This window comes from Uloborus diversus, chromosome 1, assembly GCF_026930045.1.
Source record: "Uloborus diversus isolate 005 chromosome 1, Udiv.v.3.1, whole genome shotgun sequence".
Classification (NCBI taxonomy): Eukaryota; Metazoa; Arthropoda; class Arachnida; order Araneae; family Uloboridae; genus Uloborus; species Uloborus diversus.
The window spans coordinates 191809881-191836076 of record NC_072731.1 but is presented as its reverse complement, the minus strand read 5'-3'; the positions used below and the strand labels follow the sequence as shown (position 1 = coordinate 191836076).

Here is a 26196-nt window from a genome sequence, read left to right as displayed (position 1 = left end):
GACAGCAAATTAATTCCTGATTTAGTTGCAAAAGATAAAGTGGATCGCCTGCCTGTACTAGTAACCGGGAAAGGAATTCACCAACTACTTGCAGTTCTCAAGCTTCCATCTGGGACAGGTGCGGCACAGGCTACAGCAGTATTTAAAGCTATTGAAAGCTGGGGAATATCAAACAACATACGTGCTATGTGTTTTGACACAACCAGTTCAAACACTGGCAGTAACTTGGGTGCATGTGTTCTTTTAGAACAAAAGCTTGAAAAGGAACTTTTGTCCCTAGCGTGCAGGCATCATGTGTTGGAACTGATTATAGGTTCAGTGTTTCAAGTGTGCATGGGAGCCACATCTTCTCCTGAAATTCCATTATTCAAACGTTTCAAGGAATTTTGGAGCTCCATTGACACCGACCAGTGCAAAACTGGAATTTCAGTTGACGTAGTTGATGAACTGATGAAGGATATAAAAGAAGATACAATTGCTTATGCAAAAAAATACATGGAATAGTCACATAATCAACTAAGAGGTGATTATAAAGAATTAGTTGAACTTGTGCTTATTTTCCTTGGAACTGCCCCTGTTAGAGGTGTTAAATTTATGTCGCCTGGAGCCATGCATCATGCCCGTTGGATGTCGAAATGTATTTATAGTCTTAAAATCTGGATGTTTAGATCGCAATTCAAGCTTACATCTAAAGAAGAGAAGGGATTAACAGCTGTATTCATTTTCATTGCACGTGTATACATGAAAGCATGGATATCAGCACCAGAAGCTGCAAGTGCTCCATATAACGACCTGTTACTAATGAAGTCTTTGAATATTCAGCTATTCATACAAATATCTCGAAAGCAGCTGCAAATAAGTTTTCGAACCATTTATGATATTTAACAGACGAACTAGTGTCGTTGACTTTTTTTGATAGTCATGTCAGTGCATCTACCAAGATAAAAATGGTCAGTGCTATGAAAAAACCAGCTAAAGAAAATTCTAAACAGAGGAAGATTGATCTTCAAACATTTGAGAACAAAAATTTGGATGATTTTGTAACAGCAAAGTCTGTGTCACTGTTCCAGGCATTAAACCTGCCCGTAGATTATCTTTCTGTTGATCCAGCATCGTGGGAAACAAGAGATGACTACAAAGAAGCCAAAAAAATTATTCAAGCTTTAAATGTAGTGAATGATCATGCTGAATGTGGAGTGACTCTCATTCAGGATTCAGTGGACTGATAACATATCATGAAATGCAGTTGCAGTTTCTGCTGCAAGTCATCGAGGAATACCGCAGAATATACCCTGACAGCAGGAAAGTGACTTTATCTGGGACTGTTTCAAAACAATAACTTGTTTCCAGAACAATGCCAGGTGTAATTTATAACCCAGAAACCATCTTCTTTCATGTCTCAATTGATTTACAAGTGCTATATAAATAAATGTGTAACTATCACTTTTTGTCGAAATTTTCTCTATATAACAAACTTCAAGTTCATTGAGCTACCTCTAAATATCAAAATTTTTCCTTCAAACTTCATATTTAGTGGTTTTTCATCAAAAGGAACAAATTAAGAGTGTAAGACTGTGACAACAAAACTTGTCACAATTTCAAATAATACCTCATACTGAAAATCAATTAACTCCATGCACCGGACCTAGATGTCAGCACCATACAGCGCATCGAATGAAAACCCGTTTTTCTCCCAGCCTATCTGGAGAGAGATTTTTTTTTCTCCTTCCCGCCACTTGCTCGGGTAGCCATGGAGAGACGCGGTCGGAAGAAGAAGGAGGCCTGGGAGAAGCGGAAAAAGAGAGAAGCTTTTCTTTGGTAGAATGACCCAAGTATGAAACAATTGAAAAATCAACTCTCCACCCCAAAGATCACCGTCTTCGGCCCAAGTGGAATTAGAATGCAGGCTTGAATAAGCCATATAGTGCCCGATGGAAGCAGATGGTGGCCAGAAACGAGCAACTCTGAACATCTGAAACACAGCCCCGGCACGACTGCACGTGTGAAAATGGCGCAACGACTTCCCACCGCCTGAGCCATTATCGTATTCCCGGAGCGAAGAGCCTGGCACAGCGGAGCAGCCCCAGCGCAGCAGAGCAGCCCCGGCACGACTGCACGTGTGAAAATGGCGCAACGACTTCCCACCGCCTGAGCCATTATCCGTATTCCCGGAGCAAAGAGCCTGGCACAGCGGAGCAGCCCCAGCGCAGCAGAGCAGCCCCGGCACGACTGCACGTGTGAAAATGGCGCAACGACTTCCCACCGCATGAACATTACAATATCCCCGGAGCAAGGGTGGGAAACATCCTAGCACTGTTGGAGAAATGTCCGGCTCCCTCGCCGAGTAAAGGTGAAATCCGTGGCCGATAAGGCGAAGAATCTGTATCTAGTGCGCGTGTCACTCAAGCGAGGGCTCGTAGACGTCGATTCTACGGCCCGCGCGCGACCTAAGGTCGCTGCTATGCTCCAAAATACCTCCGGCGTCGTCGTACAAGTGTTTGATCTGGACTCTGTGGGTGAGATTGATTTTTTCTTGTACATGTATATTTTCTCCTACCATGTTTAACCCCTAGGCGCATGCATTTTACTTTCACTATGTTTGTCTAATCGGAATAATTTCTAATGATACCATAATTTGCAATCATGTTCATTTTAAGGTCTACACCTAGTTAAAGTTATTGTAATGTCTAATGTCTCCTAGAGAGAATAAAGAAGTGTTTTTCTGACCTAACGTTAATCGTTTTTGATGCAGCCTAACTCATACTCCTGACTCCTGTAACCAGGAGACTCTTGTACTAACCACTATACGCAAACAGTCCGGCCTGCTGGCGGTAAGTCAACACCCCAGCATAACATATGGTGCCGTTCCAAAAAAAAAAGTTTTTTTTTCTTTTATCTCAAGGTTGAGTTTCTGGGTTATTATTATTATTATTGAATTTTCACGAGAAATTCAAAAATATTTTTAATTGAGCTTAATTTTGTTTCATTTGAAAGTTGTGATAAATTATTGATTCATTCGATCGTCAACTCATACATTGTTTTGTGATATGCCATAATTCCATTCTGATGTATTTTTATTTAACGATGCATGAATTCTTTAGAATTGATATTTTGATATTATTGCATTTATGTATTTCATAGATTATGTTAGGGGTATTTATATGTATTGATTATCAAACATATTGAGATATTTCATCATGAAATGAACTTTTTTTTTTTTTTTTGCAATGTAATTTGAAGTGTTGCAATGATTATGCACTGCATATATGTACAATTTTTTGGGGTAAGGTATTTTTTTTTAACATTTGTTTGAAATTTGTGTCAAAATCTCACTTTGCCATGTATTATGCTTACGCGAAGTAAATCACTCGCCAGAGTTAATCAAGCCACCTCCCCAATCGCTGCTCACAATTTTAATTCACCAAATATGTCTTTGGCAAATGCTTTACCCTCTTTCTCAGGCCAGGAAAATGAATGTGTCAGAAATTTCGTTTCACAAATATCAGATGTTGCCGACTTAGAGAAATGGTCACCTGAAAAGAAGTTAATATTCTTAAAATTAAATTTAAAGAACAAAGCACTTGATTTCCTGATCAACGACCCTCGTGCTGTATCAGCTAAGTCTTTTGATGATTTAACAAAATTATTGATAGATAAATTCTCTGTGAAAACAAATTTTCAACAAGTGCAGGAAAATTTCTCTAATATAAGGCAGAAACCAAATCAGTCAGTTTCGGACTTAATCGAGCAAATTGAAATAGCTGCCACTAAATACATTGATGTCAGTGATCCTTCAGCTGAAATTCAGAAATTAAAGGAAAATTTAAAATTTTCAAAACTCTTAGAAGCCTTAAGGGGGGACATCAAAATTGAAGTCAAAAAACTCGGTCCAGTTAATTTTGAGGAAGCGGCAAAATTTGCCAAAAATATAGAAAGTGCATTTAGCTCTGATGAGTATAGTGTTTCTAACATAAGCTGTCGCCCTAATATTGAGATTCAAACTTTACTTCAAAACCAAATAGAGACGAATAAACAAATAAAAATTCTCACTGATCAGTTAAATCAGTTCAAAGAAAATTCTGTGCAGGTGAATAACACCCGCCAACAAAATTTACCAACCACGTCTTGGGCCAATCCTTCTGTTCAGGAATTTATTCCTAGGTCCCATTTCACAACAAATTTTCAAAATGACAAAATTTCATGTCATATTTGTGGGAAACCACATCTCACCACCCAATGTTGGCATTACCCTACTAACACTAGTCCAGGGCCGATCCTAGCAGGTGTGCAGGGTGTGCACCGCACAAGGGCGGCCAAAGCAAGGGGCGGCCGCGGGCCGCATCATATAGTTCTTATAATCAAGCAAAATTCCTCAAGAATTTCTCACAAGATAACTTACAGTAAGTCGAATAAATATGCTGAATTTTAAATGTTCAATTATCAAAGTACTTAAGTGTCGATTTCCAGAAAGCATAGCATAGTTTAAGAAAAATAGAATGTTAGGGAACATTTTGTTGGTTCATTGTCTATTAATATCTACTCTTTACACACATGCTTCATTTGGTTGCAAAATTTGTGACAGAACCGTTAATCAGGCATGGATACAGGGGAGGAGAAATGAGGGAAATGACCCCCCCCCCTCCTGAAACATGAAAGGGTGCCTTCTAAAAGGAGCACCGAGGGCGGCCACTAATGTTTACCCCCCAAACTTTTAATTGACCTAAACAATGAAGACATATTTTATTTATAAAAAAAGAAGCTACACTGATTAAATACTCTCGCAAGCATTTCAAAAAACAAATTCTGTGTTCAACAATCATGGATGCGTGGAGAGAAAGTGGGAAATTGCGACTCCCCTGGGAGTCAAGCATATTTGAATGACGAACTAAAATTTTGTAATTTTACCCCTTTAGGGCAATTTTTTCTAATTAAGATCCCGGATGAACTGCCCGCTTTCTGATCAGGTAGGAGGACAGGGCTCTTTCACGGGGAAGCAAGCTTAAATGTAACTCCAAAACGAAGATCCAAAAGGATGCCATGACCTCCTTGACGAGAGTAAAGAAGGCTTAAAAATGCGTTTCTAGGACTTAAATTTCGGAAAATTTCGCTGGTTGAACCACCGATCTTAAAGACCCTATTAAGTCTCTGATTCACCCCTTCCACCTTAACTCAATCAAACATAGCCTAAAAATGCTGACTCTAAAATCCAAAACGCGTTTTCAGAGGACAGCTTTTCCTAATGTCATCAAAAATTGCTTAATGACATTTTTCGGATTTCTTTTTCGAAATTTTTGCGATGGAGGGCCCGAAATTCATTCCTAAACATTTCTACCAAAGGCAGTCTCAATTAATGTCTTTAGAGTGGCCTCTAATCCCACCCCCTCTCACTTAACGTATTGAAAGACAAACTAAAATTGCGTTTTTCAAACATCAGTTTCAAGAACTTTCGGAGAAGGACCCCGGATCCCCCTTTTCTCCAACCCTATCACTATACACCTCAAAATTTCGTTTTTAGACGGTTCCGTGGAGCCATAGAACCCTTCCTGTCTAAACTAGCTTGAAATTGATTTCAGTTTCAAGACAGCCTAAATTTACGTTTTAAACTTCAGTTTCGAAAACTTTCAATGGGAGACGATTGAATCTCCCTCCCTCTAACAACGTCAACAAAGGTAAACCTAAATTGCGTGTTTAAAACTTCAGTTTACGAAAATTTTCGCGAAGAGCGCGATCCTTCCTAAGCTACGCTCACCAAAAATAGCTTCAAGTTGATTTCAATTTTGAAAGAATTTTAGGAAAGAGCTCCAACATTACTTTCCTCTGAAGTCTCGAAAAAGTTCCTAAAACTGCGATATTTGACGTCAATTTTAAAAATCTCTCCATGCACCTTGAATATACCCGACTTTTTTGTCCTTGCAACCGAATGCAACCAAAGATGAACTAAAACTATTTTTCATACGCCAATTTCGATAATCTTCTTGGAGCAATCCTCCCTCCTCCGTCCTTCCTCTGATGTCACCGAAGACAGACTACAAAATTCGTTTTTACGATTGGTAAATTTTGGCATCTATTACTTTCTTCAAAGATATAAATTTACCTAAGGAGTTTCTTACTATAAAACTTTTCTTCCTTCTTATAAGTTCATCATTCTTCTGTTTTTTTTTTTTAATCAGAACTTGGTATAGAAATTTGAAGAAAGATTTATATGGACGTTAAAGATTAATCAAAATATGCAAATTACTCTTGAGGGGCGGCACATTAGGTCCTTGCACGCGGGCGGCCGACACCCTAGGATCGGCCCTGCACTAGTCAGCAGGGAAGTTCGTATAGTCTGCGGGGAAATTTATACAGTCATAGGGGCAGTAATTACAGCCAAAGGGGCAGTTTTAATGGGCATTCAACCAATAGGGGCAGTCGTAAATCTTTTACTAGTAGGCGAAGTCCTTTCAAACCCTACCAAAGAAATTCAAACTATGGGGGGAATTTAAACTAAAAGGGGGTTTTTGGCAGGAAAATAAGAAAATAGAACTAAGGGATCCCACAGAAACCCCACAAAAAAAAGAAGCAACCCTTAGTAATGACTGTAAAAAAAGTTCTCAAAACAAAAGAAAAAACTTAAAATCTGACGTAAATAGGGACCGTCCCAAAATTTCCATTGACAATGAGTCGGCTGAGAATTCTGAAATTCAGATTTTATCATCATGTAATACTCGAAATCCTTGCAGTTTACCATTAATTGAAATTAAATTTGGCAAACAGACTTACATTGCTCTTATCGATTCAGGTGCAAGCATCAGTTTGGCTCAGGCTGACATATTATCTAAAATAAAAGAAGTTGCAAAGGTGGAGTATGTCTCCCGTTCAGTCAAAATTCAACTTTTGAACAGCTCCACTGTTCCTTACATGTCATCTGTTAACCTGTCTTTCAAAATAGACACTAAATGGTTCAGGAACCTATTTTTCGTTACTCAAAACAACTGGGGCTACAATTATCAGTTCATATTAGGATATGATTTCTTACAGAGAAACAAGTTGATAATTGATCCTGCCAATAACAGGCTTATCATGGACAATAATCACTTCAAATTTTTTGACCCTGACACTGAACCTGAAAATAATCTGACTCCCAATGACACCGATTTGGACAAATGTATATACAATGCTAAAGTTGTTCACAATATAACTATTTTGCCAGGAAATTTTGAAGTAGTGAAACTTGCAATCCCAGAAAAAATGCAGATGCACAAACAGGTCTTGCTCACCTCAAAAACAAATAGAATTGGTTATCGAATCAGTGATTCCATTCACACAACCACCTGTGACAATTTTATTTATACAATTATCGAGAATGACACTGAGAAGAAAATCAAAATCAGAAAAAAAACAATTGTTGGGACACTCGAACCTTTCAATGAAAATAATTTAGTGAAACCCACTGAGGAGCAAATTTTTCAGGTCAACAATTTAAATACCCAGGATATTGACAGTTTGAGGAAAGAAGAATTAAAGGAGTCTGACTTTGATTTAAATCACCTTAATGAAAATGATAGAAAGGAAGTTTTGAAGTTGTTGATGGATAATTACTCTGTTTTTTCAAAGAGTTATGCCACACTTGGTCTGACAGACGCCGTTACCCCTGAATTCAAACTTCTTCACAATTTTCCTTTGCAGACAAAGCCCTACCCCATTCCTAAAGTTGCAAAACAGTTTGCTCAGAGGGAGATTGCCCAGCTCCTGGAAGCCAAGTTGATCGAACCAAGCACTAGTTCCTATAATTTCCCTGTACTTTTTGTCAGGAAAGGCAGTCATACCAACCAGAATTCCAAAGAATTGAAATTTCGCATGGTAATAGATTACAGGTTATTAAATAGCATAACTGAATCCTTTAAAATATGCCTTCCTAAAATTGCTGAAATCATACAAAATATTGCTGGTCAGAATTATTATTGTGTTTTGGACCTTAAGTCTGCCTTTTTCCAAATTAAACTTCAGGATCAGGATAAGGAAAAACTTGCTTTCTGCTCTGAAATTGGCAATTTCCAGCCTTGCCGCTTGCCGTTCGGTGCCAAAAATTCCACTTCTTTCTTCCATTTGACCATATCTAAATGTTTAAATGGCCTGACAGGCAAAAATGTTCAATTCTTCTTGGATGATATCATATTGGCTTCTTCATCACTCCCTGAAATGCTCAAATTGTTAAGTGATGTTTTCCATCGACTGAGATTATTCAATTTGACATTAGACCCTGCTAAAATGCAAATATGCAAAAACAAAATTGTGTACTTGGGCTACACCCTTGATAAACATGGGTATTCTCCATCGGAGGAAAACATCAATAAGATTTTGTCTTTTCCCAAACCCAAAGATCTTCAAACCCTTCAATCATTTCTGGGAATGGTAAATTATTTTCGGCATATGATTTTTAATTTTTCAAAAGTAATTGAACCTTTAACCAATCTAACCAAAAAAAACACACCTTTTATTTGGAACTCTGAATGTCAAAACGCCTTCGACGCATTGCAGGACACAATACTCAAGAAGCCTGTATTAAGAAATTTGAACCCTAATGAGGAATTGTATCTTGTGACTGATGCTTCTCAGCAGGCAATATGTGGCATATTAATGCAAAAGGATAAGGGAAAATTCTATCCCATTGAATTTTACTCAAGAAAATTGTCAGGTGCTGAATCCCGTTATCCTTCAATTAGGCGTGAACTCTTGGCAATTTTTGCATCCGTAAAACATTTTCATGAAAATTTGTATGCAAAACCCTTTACAATTTTAACCGATGCAAAGGCACTAACGTATCATCTGAAGTTAGAAAAACAACCTGACATTGTTGCACGTTGGTTATTATACCTGCAGCCTTTTGATTACAAAATTTCACATCTGCCCGGTTTCAGAAACCCAAGTGATTATTTGACCAGATGCATTGACGACACTGTAAAAATAAATAACATAAATGTCTTTGCATTAAAAAATCATATCACACATGAAATCATAAGGCAGCATCAGGAAAGGGATACTTTTGTATCTGGTATCTTACAAAAAATTCAAAACAACACTCTGACCCCTAAGGAACCCTATTTTGTCGACTCACACACCAATGTTGTCATGATCAAACATACAAACCCAAAGGGAAAAAATAAATCAATTCATAATAAAATCTTGATTCCGCGCTCACTTATAACAACTTGCTTAGAAAATGCACATGCACCACAATTCGGTGTCAAAAAGACGTATGATTTTCTTTATCAAAAATTTTTTTGGGTAGGGATGTTTTCGGATACTAAGAGTTTTTGTGACAACTGTTCTAAATGTCTGGAAAATAAGTCTAGAAGCACAAAAACAAAATGTGCATTGATTCCAAAGAGTCATTTGGCCCCAAATGAGATCTTAGCAATCGACTGTGTTGGACCTCTGCCTCGTAGCTATGACAATAAGAATTACATCCTAACAATTGTCGACCACTATTCCAGGCATTTGGAGGCAATCCCTTTACAAAACATCAAAACCCCTGCCATAATAAAGGCTATGAATGGTTACTTTTCCCGATTTGGTCTATGCAAAATTTTGTTATCTGACAACGGTCCAAATTTTCGCTCTAAAGAATTCGAGGATTATTTACAAAATCTGCAAATTAATCACAGAAAATCCTCTATATATCATCCGGAATCAAATGGCTTGATTGAACGAATACACTTGTCTTTAAAACAGAGTCTCTCCGCAATGTCTGAGAAAGTATTTGAGTGGCCAGACAGACTACTTTTTTTTAAACTCCATTACAACAATTCTGTCCATGCAGTCACACAGTTTGCTCCTGCTGAATTGTTTTTTGGGAGAAAACTGAATATGCCATTCAGCAATTTTGAACAACCCCAAACGGTCGAAAGTCATTCTGTGTACATAAAAAAGTTAAATGAACACTTTGCTGAAGCAAAAAAAATTGTGCAGGAAAATGAGCAAGGATACTTCGAAACTGCAAACAAACAAATCAAAGGCAGGAAAAAGCCTATTTTTAAATTAGGGGACAAAGTATATTTAAAGAACTTCCATGGCTCAACTGCATTAGGCAGTAAAAATTCAGGGCCCTATGAGATAACACGTACAATCAGAAATGATAATTATATCATTCAAAAAGATGATAAAGAAATGAAAGTACATGTGAGCAAATTAATCCCCATTCATGAATTGCGTCCAAATTTGCAGCACTAATTTGCTTTGATCTTTGTGTTCCCTTCGCCGTGTCATGTCCTTATTGCTGCACTCTGGTATAGGGAAGAAAAAGTGAGGAAAATACCAAAATTTGTTTTCCTGTAAATGTAATTTTTGGCCAAAATTACATTTTCCTTCGGTTTGATAGCTGGCTGGTTCCGTGTTTGACTGATCAGGAATATAACAAAAAAAAAAAAAAAATGTTGTAATTCAGCAACAAAATTTTTTTTTTCCTTTTATTTTCTTCTCTCTCGACCATAAGGTTTTGTGCAGTAATGTTGGCTAAAGTTGATACGTGCAATCGGGACATTTTAAACAAACGACATAATTTCGCAACCCAACGCTTTTAGTATTCCTCATGAGTTGATGATGGAATCTTATCAATAGCAAAATATGAGTTGCTGCATCATATGAATATTTTGTATTTGTTTTTCTATTATATGTATACATTCAGTTTTATTCAAGAATTTCTCATTTATCATGTATGTCACCAATGCGACGAGCTCGTAGGATGTGCCTACCATGTTGACAGTGTAACGCGCCTATTTTTTTGCTTTTAAGGGGGGGATAAATGTGACAACAAAACTTGTCACAATTTCAAATAATACCTCATACTGAAAATCAATTAACTCCATGCACCGGACCTAGATGTCAGCACCATACAGCGCATCGAATGAAAACCCGTTTTTCTCCCAGCCTATCTGGAGAGAGATTTTTTTTTCTCCTTCCCGCCACTTGCTCGGGTAGCCATGGAGAGACGCGGTCGGAAGAAGAAGTAGGCCTGGGAGAAGCGGAAAAAGAGAGAAGCTTTTCTTTGGTAGAATGACCCAAGTATGAAACAATTGAAAAATCAACTCTCCACCCCAAAGATCACCGTCTTCGGCCCAAGTGGAATTAGAATGCAGGCTTGAATAAGCCATATAGTGCCCGATGGAAGCAGATGGTGGCCAGAAACGAGCAACTCTGAACATCTGAAACACAGCCCCGGCACGACTGCACGTGTGAAAATGGCGCAACGACTTCCCACCGCCTGAGCCATTATCGTATTCCCGGAGCGAAGAGCCTGGCACAGCGGAGCAGCCCCAGCGCAGCAGAGCAGCCCCGGCACGACTGCACGTGTGAAAATGGCGCAACGACTTCCCACCGCCTGAGCCATTATCCGTATTCCCGGAGCAAAGAGCCTGGCACAGCGGAGCAGCCCCAGCGCAGCAGAGCAGCCCCGGCACGACTGCACGTGTGAAAATGGCGCAACGACTTCCCACCGCATGAACATTACAATATCCCCGGAGCAAGGGTAGGAAACATCCTAGCACTGTTGGAGAAATGTCCGGCTCCCTCGCCGAGTAAAGGTGAAATCCGTGGCCGATAAGGCGAAGAATCTGTATCTAGTGCGCGTGTCACTCAAGCGAGGGCTCGTAGACGTCGATTCTACGGCCCGCGTGCGACCTAAGGTCGCTGCTATGCTCCAAAATACCTCCGGCGTCGTCGTACAAGTGTTTGATCTGGACTCTGTGGGTGATTTTGATTTTTTCTTGTACATGTATATTTTCTCCTACCATGTTTAACCCCTAGGCGCATGCATTTTACTTTCACTATGTTTGTCTAATCGGAATAATTTCTAATGATACCATAATTTGCAATCATGTTCATTTTAAGGTCTACACCTAGTTAAAGTTATTGTAATGTCTAATGTCTCCTAGAGAGAATAAAGAAGTGTTTTTCTGACCTAACGTTAATCGTTTTTGATGCAGCCTAACTCATACTCCTGACTCCTGTAACCAGGAGACTCTTGTACTAACCACTATACGCAAACAGTCCGGCCTGCTGGCGGTAAGTCAACACCCCAGCATAACAAAGACCTACAAAAATTAAAACTTTATTTTTTCAGTGCAAATAAGCTCCACCCTAGTGTATATATATGTATATATATATATATATATATATATATATATATATATATATATATATATTCCTCTCCCCTCCCCCACCCCCTTTAATACACATTCAAGTTTTATGATGCCTATTTTCCTAATTAAATAACGTTGTATTTAAACACACGTGCGTATAATTCAAATAAAATAACATTAAACGTACTTAAAAGAGTCATTCATTGTAGTGATATTTTGAGAGAAGCTACGTTGGGTCCCATCAATGCCAGACAGCAACATGCCTCCCATTCAAATTGAAGGAGAGTCTACCACACCTCCTATTACACGCTAGAGTGACTTAAGGGGGAAGCGAAAAATGCCGCTACGAATATATTCGTAGCTTGCCGTTTTCAGTACAAAAAAGTTTCCGAACATATTCGTAGCCTGCCGCTTTTAATATAAAAATATTTCCGAATATATTTGGGCTTGCCGCCAGGAGGGTTAAGACAAAAATATTGTGAAAAACATTTCTATAAAATTTTAATTCAAATTTCTCATTACAGGAGGTATACAGATTCTTAGTAAAGTTATTGCAAAAAATGAAGTTTTATTCCTTCAAATGCTACTGCTGAATTTGATACCTTGCAATCTATGAAACAGTAAGTATAGGTAAAATTTTTATTGTTCTTTTTTATATTCATCTCTCTCTTGGTAGTTGAATTACACTAATTGCCCATTATTAAGTACAAAATTTAATTAAACTTGAAAAATAATCCAGAATTATAGTTTTTTTTTAAAGCTTCTTTTATTATTAAGTACCTAATGAAAGCAGAGAATAAAGCATTAGTATATAGCTAATTGTTTCTGTTCTGACTTACAAAAAGACTTTACGGTCTTGGAAATTTAGATCAGGGTGAAATTCAGCAGATTAGTTGTAACTATTGAGAGTATACACACAGTAAATTAATAAGGGGCACTAGCCAGAACATTCCGAGAAAACAGCCTCTAAAGTTTAACACGCAGCTTATATACTAGTGGAGATTTCTCGCCAGCAGCAGCTCGGTGGCTGTGTGGTCAGCGTACTGGATCCTTGTGCTATCCATTTCGGGTTTGATGCCTCTCGAAGAATTTTTTAATATAAATTGATAAAGCAACTGTTACAGCTCTTATTGAAATTAGAATTGAAGGAAATACTTTTGTTTTTAAATATGTAATGTATTTTCAATAGAGAAAATAGAGATAAATTCAATCGACTGTAAATTATAATTTGAACTACCACAGCAGCAAAATTAGAGTAAGACTTATGAATTTATGTATAAAATTTAACTATATATTTTTTATTTATCAATTATATATTTATATACATACACCAGAATGATAACTATCATAAAAACATGGAAAACAAAAACTGTTTTGACATCTTGCACAATGTACAAAGGAAGTTTGTTTACAGGAGCAACCTTTCTGTAAAAGATTCGTAGGAAAACATACTTCATTAATATTCATGAAAATTTCTTTTTTGTCCGAAAGTTTTGAAGTATACCAGGCATACCGAATGATTTTATTAAAAATTGGCGATCACAATTGATGATGGACTATTGATTGTATTTTTATGCAGTCTTCACGGATATTTATTTTTCTATTATTTTCAACGAGATTGCACAATTTTGTATATGCTATATTAGATTCTTTACATGTCTATAAAAACAGACGTTGCAAGGTCGAACGAGTGAGGTACATTTTGGTGAAAAAAAGAATCCCTCAAGAGGTATCGAACCCGGGATGGATTGCACGGGAATCCAGTACACCAACCACAAGCCACCAAGCTGCTGCTGACAAAAATCTCTACTAATACATAAGCTGCGCGTAAAACTTAAGAGGCTAATTTCTCGGAATGTTCTGGCTAGTGCGCTTTATTACATTACTGTGTGGATACTCTCAAGGGATACTACTAATCTGCTGAATTTCATCCCGATCTGAATTTCCCAGACCGTAAGGTCTCCTTGTTAGATGGTAATGCTGCTGCAGCTTCCTACAGCAACTTTGAGTCATTGAATAGTGAAAAAAAGATGTAATTTTAGTTGTGTTTATAATGTTATTAAGAGACTAAGAAAGATGCTAAATGATCAATGTAACCCTCTATTTCGAAATTCCAAATGTTAGTACTAGCAGCTATGAGTTACAGTAACTCAAAATATATTTTGCATTAAGATTTTAATTGTTATATATAATACAGGTGAAAGTAGGAGGTTCTCTCAATGATTTGTAGGATGTTTTGTATGTTTTAAATAAAATAAAAATGCCCCATAAATAGAACGTCTTGGTGAAACCATTCATAGCTTTTATTAACAAAAACTTCCCTCTTGAAACTAGATATTTTTAGCCTCTAAAATTGCACGAATAAATATAACTTGACTTCCGTGTAGAGTGTAGTATTAGGGTTGCCAACTGCTCCGCATTTTGCGGAGTTGCTCTGCAAAAATAGCAAAACCACGCAGCTCCACAAAGAAGTTATTTTGCACTGCATTTTTCCTTTGGCCTTAACTGGCCAGGCTTATCGAAGATTTTAATAAAATTAAATTTATTATATTTTGCTAGTTTATTATGACAGGCATGTAAATATGAGAAATTAAAGATGCTTATACTCAAAACATGACATAGTGTTTAAAGCTGTTTTATTAATTTAAAAATAATTATTTTCGTTCTAGTGCTTGAAATGATTATTAAAGCTCGAAAAAAAAAATAAATAAATAAAACAAATAAGTAAGAGGTTTAATTTTTTATATTGATTTCTATACAAAATACTGAGCTGCTCCGCAAAATTTCAAAATGTTCCTCAAAATCACCACAGATGCTCCTCAAATAGTTTCTCTAAGGGTGGCAACCCTGGTAGTATGCAAAACCGCTTAATGAAAGCTTAGTGTGTAGTATATTTAAAATAGTTCTCCCCCCCCCCTCATTTTTTTTATGTTTTAAATATTTCTCTTCCCTCATTTTCATGTTAAGCCTTTTTCACTATATAGTGAAAACTTACCTGCATACCTGTTGACAAAAATGGAAAGTGCACTTCTGGCAACCAGGCCCTGTAGTAAATGTGGGGGGGGGGGGGGCATGCATTCTTTAACAATTAAAACAATGCACTGAGATGGCATTATCTAAATTAAATAAAATCACATAAGCATGTACATTATGATATAGGCTAATGATTAACTTTTGCTGTAACTGTGTGACTTTTTGCTTTTGAAAGAATGATTACTATGAACTGCTTTATAGCACCAAAGAAAAGGCATGGAATTGAAGTGAACTAGATAAGTGAAAAGCAGCAACCACTGGAGCCTGGAGCACAAGCGACCTGGATACCATTGACTGCAGTGATCTTTAATATTAACTTAGCAAACAGAATTTGAGGTTAGTAAGACTATTTAACAGTCCAGTTTTTACTGTGCAAGGTGCTTTTGTCGTGGTGGTGTTGCATGCATGCATTTTTGAATTTCATTGAGTGGAGCAAAATTGCGGTCAGAAATGAGTATTGCTTGAGTTCCAGTTAGGGATCATTGAAAACTCCTCTTGGGATGTGTAGGATAGAGTTAAAACACTCATCCAAATTTGTCCATTATATGCTTCACCTAAATAGCATTTGTCTTTCAATATAATGCCTAGCTGTTGTATACTGTGCTGAGAAAAGAAAAAATAATTCCTGTACTTCATACTTCACCAAAAAATATCTGACATTATCTACTATGGCTAGGAATTGTATAGAATGCTACCATTTCATACTTTGCTGTGTGTGTGTGTGTGTGGTCACTTTAATAACCCCAGATTTGTACTAATTTATCTCATTGCTTTAAGCCTTTAGGCTGACTTTAGGAATTAATACCCAGCCAAATAAAATTATGTACCAGGGTCAAAGGTAGATCAGACACTTTATTGACTTTTATTTCTTTTGTTGCTTTGAGTAAAAAAATAATAATAATAATGCTGATGATGCATTAAGATTTTCAAATATTAAAGTAAAATTTATACAAATATCAGACCTGCCAACTCTCCTGTTTTTCACAGGACACTCTTGTTGTTTGTGCATTCCTCCTGGTTTTACGTTCAAGTATCAATTTCTCCTATTTTTCTTTAGATTTTTTATTTTATCATTATTTTACTGTAATTTATTGAGATTCTTGTTTGTAAAAGAAAAATTGTTTTACTAATCCTGATTAAAGAGCACTGGCATAGCTTCTTAACTTTCCAAGATCTGATGGCAGCAATGCTCTGTACAGTATATTGCATGTACTTGCACGTGGGAAAAAGACTTAGGCAATTTCAGCACATTGTGGGTGATAGGGCAGCAATTTTTTACCATCTGTTTCTGCTTTGCCCTTTTTTCTGATAACTTCCTGAATTCCCCCCACCCCTAAAAATTATTGTTTGAAATAGAAGCTTATTGTTCCACTTGAAATGTAATGTATGGTTTAAAACTCTTGGATGACTTTTTTTCGGTGTATATATTTTATTTTACAACTTGTATTACATATTTTTCCAACTGTTTAACACAATTAAAATTGCAGGTTTGAGTAAATTAATTTTTGATAAAGCTTCTATCATTTGCATGCTATCTCCAAGAAACCTGTTAGAACTCTGAGACATTATTAAATTTATACATTAAATTAGTGCAATTTGAACTAAAATGGCGTGATAAAACCATATTTTTTCTTCAAATAACATCGTTTACAATCCCCCTTTGATCCAATCTCATGTTTTTTCATTTCATAAGGTTAGCAGGTATGAACTATTTTAATTTTCATTTTGGATTTACTTATTATATAGTTCATCATTAAATGTGTGCATTTAATTTTTATAGGTATGAGTGAGCATTCTCCTGCCCCTACATCTACAAGAAGTGTGTATGGGTTTGTTTTATACTTACTAAGTTATATGTTGTTCTTCCTTTATTTGATCTGGGCTTATGTCCCAAGTTCTTGGCTGGAAGCTGCAGGTTTAACCTATTGGCCTCAAAAATATTGGGCAGTCGCAATACCTGTGTACATTTGTTGTGTAATATTTATATTTGCTGTATTGGTATATCCTGGTATTAACTTGATTATGACACCTGACTTGTCTGATATACACACCATTGTGGATGAACATTCTAGAGCCCCAAAATCTGCTGTACCTGGAAGTATACCTCCCATTTATGATATTCCAATTTCTGATGTATGTCAAACTCTATATTCAAAGAAAAATGTTAGAAGGAAGTAATTTGTTTCATATACAGGGTGGCGACAGATCAGGGAGATCAGGGAAAAGTCAGGGAACTTGATGAATCAGGGAAAAGTCAGGGAAATATCAGGGAATTTTGAAAAAATAACAAAAAATCAGGGAAAATTGATTTTTTGAAGAAAGACATTTTTTTTTGCTTTGCAAAATTAAGTACCCTTAATTCCCTACGCATTTTCCGCAAATTATCTGTTCAAAAAAAAGAAAAAAAAGAAAGGTAAAATTAATGAGGTGCGATTATACACTGCCGCATATTTGTGCATCTTTTTTCCTCAACGTCAAAGTATTGAATCTTACTTATTAACCACAGGATGAACTTCCTAAGATTGCTTTTGTGTCTATTAGGTTGTTTATTTTACCTAGCTTGAAATTTCCTTTTACGCTTTTAGTCCTACGTAAAATAAACAACCATACAGGCAAAGAGGAAACCTTCATTAATGCCTTAGCTCCTTTGCCTTTATTCCATTGTCTCGAAGTAATTAGCATACTGAATCACGATTTCAAGAAGAAATCTTTGGTTTTTGAATTAATACTATAAAAGCTTAAAAGTTATTACTTCTTCGCGTTTTTAATTTAATTGCTAAAATTGAACTTTCAATTAAAACAACTTTGCTTTTTGCCGTTATACTATTTGTTGTCGCCGCAAGTTATAAAGGTTTTCTTTTCTTCAGACTGAAGTGATTCTTTAATTTTATAACCAAGTTGTATTCTTCTTTTATACATTTTGAAATTAACTAATTGCTTTTTTTTTCTTCTTCTTTTTCTTGCATTTCAAAGTTGTTTGTTACAAAAGCAATCTAAGATTTTTTTTCGTTATGTACTGAAATCATTTGAAATAGAGTTAACTTGTGTACTTAAGTAAATATCTTTATTTTTTTATTGTTAAAATGCTGTATTCATTCATTAAAACCTATGTTCTTGATTAGAGAAAAGCTCCCTATGAATGGATGTCAAATGGTTTCATCTGTTTTGCATAAATATGTCAATTAGTTATATAAGAATAGCTACATTACTTCTATTCTTTCACTATTACTTGTTATTCTTGCAACAATTATTATACTGTTGGAAAACTTAGTTCAAAATAATTTCAATTACTTTTTAGTTCTATCAGAAATACACATATGTTTGTAAAGGGGATATCACACGAGAGAAATTACGGGACATCGCAACCGCAATAGGAACCGTCAACGCTATCTGGAACTGGTTTTTCGGGCGGGAAGTTGCCTACAGGGTTACTGCCGGTTGCTCGGACGGTTGCTCGATTTGCTCACAACGGGGGCTACCATTTTTTAGTGTACATCCATGTGCTTGCGCTTGTTCATCGCTTTTCGTCAATTCCGCATTTGGTTATCACGCTGCGTCGCGTTAATTCGACACTTATGGATGAAATTAGTAATCGAATACTTAATGCAGCTCTTGCAGCTTTAATTGTATGTGGATTTGTGAAAAGATGGCAAAAAAAAAGGGGAAATGATCAAGGCAATGATTGATTTCAGAGCTAGAGCATCAATTATTATTTCATGCAGTCACCAAAGCTCCTCCTGTTAAATTCATATTTGAGTTTTAACATTAATTTGTAGAACTTATGGTGAAAATTTTAGAAAAACAGAAAACTTTTATTACTATTAATTGAATGTTTGATTTAAAGTGATACTCTTGTTACATTTAAAGAAGACATACAGAATATATGACTTCTCTAGGCTTATTTTTTCCCATAACTACTAAATTAAATCTTAATTTTAGATAGGATTTATTAGTCACTTATTGACAGGTAAGAAGAAATTTTAATTCTAACAAATTATACCTAAATTCATAGCTAAAAACAAACATGACAAATAAAAAAAAAAAAGCCAGCAAACTCTGATCAATAGGCCTTTCATAATTATTTTTTTAAACTTCGAGTTCATAAATATATTGGAGATGTGCTAACACTTTAACTTACACAAATATAACGCCACTAGATACATATTGCACACAGGAAAATCTGTGGCCGAGTTTATTAAAATAGTTCCAGACATTTAAAAATAAAGTGACGCTTTAAAAAAATGTAATGAAACGATGATGCGCATTTATACAAGCTATACAAGCATTTATAATACAAATAAGCTTAATACTGATCAAATTAACACTGCATTGAATATTAGTACGTCTCAATATTTCAAATGTTAATAAAAATAACTTTATCATTTAATAATGCCAAACATAATTTTTGACATCTCAACAAAATATTACAATGTGTGTATCATTTTTAAAAAATTCTTTGTATTATCATATTCTTTGATTTTCAGAGGGATTATTTTTCTTGACTGGAATAGAGTACATGTGTTACTACACAGTCAAAATATTACTAAATAGGTGGAGCTAAAAGTAGAGTAAATATTTCACCATTTCACTTTGCCTCACATTCTCCTACATTTTAAGTATTTTCAAATGGTACATACTGTATGTACCCATCAGTTTGAATTAAAAAAGAAAAGTACAGCTTCAATGCTATGATTTTTAAAAAGGAATTTTCACGCAACTTTTTCAAGGAAAAAATTTACTGTAATTGTTCAAGTATCAGAATGGGGTGGCTTCCTCCAGTCAAAAGTAGTACTTTTATCACTGAAATTGATAGAATAAGCAAAAAAAATAACTTAGACCCAAAAATACTTTCATTTTCCCAACCGTTATTTTTTAATTAATTTTTTTAAATGTCCGATTTTTCAAACAAAGCGCGGTCTTGATGACGTTACAAATACACGTGAGTAAAGATGCGAATTAAATATTTTGCTCTGTGAATGTCAACACGAATAGCATTTCATCATTCGTGACGTCACACAACAGAAATGTAAACAATGAAAGCGCCACGATTTAAGTAATTTTTTAAAAATATTAAACAAAAACAAATTATTTAAAAAATGGTCAGATCCTATGTTTTTAAACATGCTCTTTCAGAAAAAATTACGTTTAAAATTTTAGAAACGACCCCATTGTAACATTTGTGCAAAACAATTTTCAAAAACCTAATGAAACGAAAAAACACCAATATAAATTAAGAAATGCATAAAATTCGCACTGATGTTAACTAACATATAAGTAGCAATTTAAATTCAAAATCAGATGCAAAACCAAAGATTAAATGTCGCTCATATCCCGTTTTTTAAAGTGTAACTGAAAATTTTTGAAACATAAAATAAATAGAACAATAAAAAGGAATCCCCACATTTCTGTCGCCACGATTGCAAATATATTTTACAGTGACGCTGCCTGACGTCACGAAATCCCAGCGCCCTGATTGGTTCCTTCGTAACTTGCCCAGAATTAAAGGCAATTTTTTTCTAGCGGAGGAAAATGTTTGCCCCTATACGAGCAACTGCAAATTTCCATAGCACACGAGAATTTTGGAGCAATCGTTTGTGGAAGTGAGTAGAAAAACCAGTTCCGGATAGCGTTACGGTTGCTATTGCGGTTGCGATGTCCTGTAATTTCTCTCGTGTGATATCCCCTTAAGAGTAATTTTAATAGTTTCTTAAAATTCTTATGCTAAGTGGTTTCTGGAGTATTTTTTTTTTAAATTTTCTATAATCTTTCCATGTAGAAAAAATTAATATACTGTTTTGTTGGGTTTTTTTCCCAAAAAAATTGACTTGATATTATTTTTTAACCATTTTATTAAAAAAGTAGCATTTTTTAAAAACATATCTTTAGTTCAACTTTACACAACTTAAAACGTTTAAAATACTGCATTTTATACAAACATACAATGGATTTCAAGTAGAGTAAAGAAAGAAAACCATTATCATTGGTAACGTAAATCAGGGAAATTTGGTAAACTTAATCAGGGAAATCAGGGAAAAGTCAGGGAACTTTTTTTCACAGTTCCTGTCGCCACCCTGATATATTCTCATTATGTTGCTTTGTGAATATCTCATTAGTTTATTATAAACGTACATTAATTTTAAAGCATCTTTTGTGAATCTTATCTGTGTCTTGTGTATCTTGTCTTTTGCATTCTTTCATAAAAAGAAAACTTTAAAAAGTTTTTTTGTTTGACTTAAACTTGTACTGTCCATTTTTCACAAGAAGGCACTTGACTCCTCCCTCGTCACATGGTACCCGTTGATTCTATTTCGCTGTTTTCGGCAGAAGGTGTATTCGGGTCATAGCATTTTGTTGTAAAAGCAGCATTTTTTAAAATATAAGAATAACTAAAATGACTTCAGACAAGTGAAGCAAGTGATGTAAAGGACCCTAACACTTTTTTGCACATTAAAATGCACGCCCAAATTAAGGCTGTCTGTTTGTCTACTTTAGAAGCGCATGGATTACGTACCGATCACCCCCGTGTAAAATGGAACTCTGTGTTCGAGGAGGCATGGTGAAGTGGCTTCTCCTGAAAAACGCACAATACATAATACCTATTAGTTGGAATTTATGCTTTACAGAAATCATTAAACAACATAACAAAATTATCACACATATACAGAATTTAAAGCAAAGCTACATCTTAGTTTTGTATAAGAAATATACATTACGCTATGTTTTTAAATTTAACTTAGCTTTTATTTAGTTATTTACCTATTTATTTATTTTTTATATTATTGAGAAGTTGAAATATAGTAAAAGATTTTATTACACTGACTCTGAACTAGTGCCAGTTTGGATGGGTGGAAGTACTTGATTAGTTATAGACCAGGAAGAAATTGCTCGAGCTGTTTTGTAGTGTTCATACTCAAGTCATTTTTGGTAGAATATGAAAAAATCACAAGAAGTTGCTTGCCTAAGTGTTATGTTACTAAGTTGTATATTTTACTCATATGTGCTGTTATAATTATTTTTTCTTCGAAAGGAAAATACACTTATGCATCAAACTTTAAATCATTTCACTTGGAGAACTTTGCCTGGTTTCTTTCTGATTTAATATTTTTCGTAAGTGATAGAACTTTTGTTTACACTTTTTTTTTTGAAGTAATACACAGGAAACAATACTTTACAAAAGCCCTCATGAATTGGAATTTAAGCTGTTTTAGAGTAAAATAAGCTTGTAGATTTCATAGCTATAGTTATCTTTTTTTCTACCACATCAGGGTTTTCCTGTACACCTTATTCATGGGCCTTGCCAGATGGAGATAGGAAGGGGCAGCTACCTTGTCCCCCAAGCCTCCTAATTTCACCAAGGATAATTTCAAATTCCCCTTTTAGGGCTTCAATTTTGAAAAATTTCTGGAGGAGAGCCATTTAACTGCCTTTCCTTTCTCATTTGACCAAAAATAGCATCTCTCCTCCCCTTCCCCCTTCCCTTATTTAACAGTAGCGGACTACTTAAAAATAAGAGCATTTTAACATTAGAGGAACAGTCAAGGTCTGTCACCTTCCCCTAACATCACCAAAGAATGTTCAAAATCTTCTAATGTCATCAAAACTCTTATAAAATGCCTTTTTAAAGCTTCAATTCCGAAAAATTTCCACATTGCGCACCTAAACCTTCCCCATTCTCTTAATGTCATCAATCACCAAAGATAAAATAACGTTTTAAAACCTTCCTAATCTAAATTGACTTCAATTAAAAAAAAAAATTAAGTGTAACCCAAACCTCAAGCTTAATACAAAGAACTTAGTAAGTGAAAGGAGGATAGGTAAGGGCAGCAGTTTCAAGTCTTTGATCCAGCTCTGGTGTGTGGGAGGGGGGGGGAGAGAGTCAACTAAAAACCATGATTGTATTGCGCCTAAGCTTGCCCTTTCGTTACCTGAATCCTGGTTACACTCATGATCTTATATGAATGTGCCAATTTCAATGAGAAGTGATCACAGGAAGTCCTAGTGCACTTCTATTAGCTGACATAAACCTTTTAAGTTCATACAAAATGCTTTCTATAATATTATTACTATTATTTGTGACAAAATTTTATTCACTTTACTGTCACAGCAAAAAATAAATTTTCAGTGAGGAATAAAATAATTCTATGTTGATCAGAAACATGCGAAGGTAATTTTGTTTACTGTGTGTGCAATGTACGTAATTATTGCGTACATAAAAAATCTTCTTTTTTTGTTTAATATTTAAAAAAAAATGTCCTACATTTTCTGAATTGGTTGCTTTGAACCCTTTGTTACTCGAAGAAGTTGACTTGAACTAAAACTAAGATCATTTTTGAAGGCTTGGGCCAAAAGTTAGTAAGAAACAAGTCACAGATCTATGTTAGCAAAGTCACTGTTCTCCTGTGTTATTTGAAGTTAAATGCTCATCTAAGGTGACTATAAATAATTTTTCTTTAGATTGTATCTTTGATGTTGCTAATTTCAGACTGCTTAGCAAAGCTAGATAATCTCGATGAATCCATAACTCTCCAAAAACAGTACAGAATCCCAAGAAACATTGTCTTTTGTAAATCCAAAAAAGAAAAAAAAAGCTAAGAGATGGGCAGAGAAGACCATGAGGCACCCAGAAAATTTCTTTTGATCCTGCCAAAAGTGAATGCTCTGATATGGCCACTCATGAAGCACAAAAGGATAGTTTGATATTGCCTTGTATTTAGCAGGAAAGACCCTCCCAGACTTCTTGCAAATACCAGGGGTGGTTAGTTGGAGTTTTCCCTAGATGATTTCGCTCTATTTTTGCAAAGGAGAAAATTTCATTAAATATGAGATCCCTGCAACGGCTCAAACGTACCTAAGCCGCAGACCTGGCCAGAAAATTTGCTCTTTCATTACCCTAAAATTTAACATGTGTGAAGAAATCTACTGAAAATAAATGGTATGTCACTAAAGAAATCCCACTAAGAAGATCTAAAATGTCCAGGGTAGTCTGGTACCCCACTATACTCCAGTTAGAGAGATGCTGAATTGGAGCAGGGCTATCAGTCAAGATGTCCTGAAATTGATCCTCAACTTGTAACTCAAACTTGCAGTCACACTATGACTTTACAGGTGCTGTGGGAATTGCCTATTGAAACTAGAGAGATATTTTGTTTTAATTGTGTTGAGTATTTTAAGCCATTTTCTTCCTTGTTTATATTCATACTGAGAAGTAATTTATCAACTTTTCTTTTATTGAAGGTTTAATTTGTCTTAATTAAAAAATCAGAACTGTGAAATTCAAGAACATTTAATAAACCAAATGCTGTTATTAGTAAAAAAAATCTGCATCTTCATTTTCAATTTTTTTCTCAAATGCATTTTCTTCATTTATTTATTTATTTATTTATTTTTCAGATATCATCTGCAATGATTGAATGACAAATTAAATTTAGAAGACTTTGATTATATTAACTGTATTTTTACAAATTCAAGTAAGAAATTAGTTTTGTAACAAATTTAAAAGAACTGTGTGTCAGATTAACAATTTTCAAGAATTAGTTTGAAGATATAATATAATAGCTGACTTCTATGAAAAGCAACATGATTTTCAAACAAATTGGATGGTGAAAATCTTAAGATACTTATGAGATCATTTATGTGAGCTGAGTGTTGTGAAATCTGTTGAAATTCTCTACTGAATTCAAGAGCTATTTTGAAGATATAACATTATAGCTGACGTGTATGAAAAGCAACGTGATTTTCAAAAAAATTGAATGTTGAAAAATCTTAATATACTTGTAAGATCATTCATGTGAGCTGAGTATTTGAAATCTGTTAAAATTCTCTACTTGTGAAAATATGTTTCCTTGCGATATGTGTCCCAAAGAATTTTCTAAAAGAAAATACCTCAATACACATAAGCGTATCCATAGCGAAGAAAGGCCTTACTCTTGCCTGGTTTGTGAGAAGTCTTTTCGGGCCAAGATGACTCTTAGACGTCACATGGTCACTCATACGGGCGAACGGCCGTATCGTTGCGAATTTTGTTCAAAAGCATTTTCTCGGAAAGCAGATCGAAATATACACTCTAGAATTCACACGGGCGCAAGACCATATTTTTGTACCATTTGCACAGGTACATTCCCTACAAGCGCAAGGCTTAAATTACATCTTCGGATCCACACAGATGAAAAGCCTTTTTCATGCGAACATTGTCCAAAAACATTCCATCGACTAGGAGAACTGAAGGAACATTCAAGAGTCCATACGGGGGAGAAACCGTTTTCATGTCAAGTTTGTTCGAAGACATTTTCTAGCTCCGGATATATTAAAGTGCACATGAGATTCCATACTGGAGAGAAACCATTTGTTTGTGAAATCTGCTCAAAAGCTTTTGTTCGGAAACAACGACTCAATGAACATATGGTGGCAATCCACAGGCAGACATAAATCTATATTTTTCTGTTAATGGAAAGTTTTCATGACAGATAATAACATAAACAATTTCTTCTTCAGAAGCATTAAGACATGCAATTCATTAATCTGTTGGCTTTTATGTATTAAATCTATTTTCTCTTGTAGCATCTCATTTTTAAGTAATGTAGAAAGTTTCCTTTAAAAGATATATATTTAGTAGGACTGGGTGATGCATCGATGCATTGCAAAAAACCAGTGTACATCCAACATCATTAAACCACTTTAGAGTTTTTCTCTAAACCGCTGCATTGATACTGCACCTACTACGAATCCGAGTACCAGATGTACCAACACCACTTCATGATCTTTACCAATTTTCCCTCTTAATTTTTTCACATCACCGTAAATTCAGCAGTATGTGAAGCTTAACTACAAAGGTGTGAAGAATTAGCTATAGAAAATTTTTCTAATAAATGCTGGTTGGAAGTATTATTAGCAAACCGAGACCTACACTTCCCCCCATAAATGTGCAAGAACTGCATTTTTTTTAAAACTCGCTACGAAAAATATATTGATCAGAACAGTTTATTATATTATCATTCACAAAAAAAGTAGCTAAGTTTAAAGTGCAACTTAGCTACAAAAATTGCAG

The 26196-nt window shown here is 35.3% G+C and overlaps 1 long non-coding RNA gene across 3 annotated transcripts in view; it reads left to right on the top strand.

The window, feature by feature from the left end:
- Positions 1-25708, top strand: part of LOC129234105 (uncharacterized) — a 40316-nt gene extending 14608 nt beyond the window's left edge. Inside the window, exons 2-5 of one of the 3 annotated variants that reach the window (XR_008581526.1) lie at positions 12644-12739; positions 15328-15488; positions 16933-16971; positions 24543-25708. This is a non-coding gene — a long non-coding RNA (uncharacterized LOC129234105). Of the gene's footprint in view, positions 1-12643; positions 12740-15327; positions 15489-16932; positions 16976-24542 lie in introns of all 3 variants that reach the window. The other 2 variants (XR_008581527.1, XR_008581525.1) reach the window with 2 other exon arrangements.
- The last annotated feature ends 488 nt before the right edge of the window (positions 25709-26196 follow it).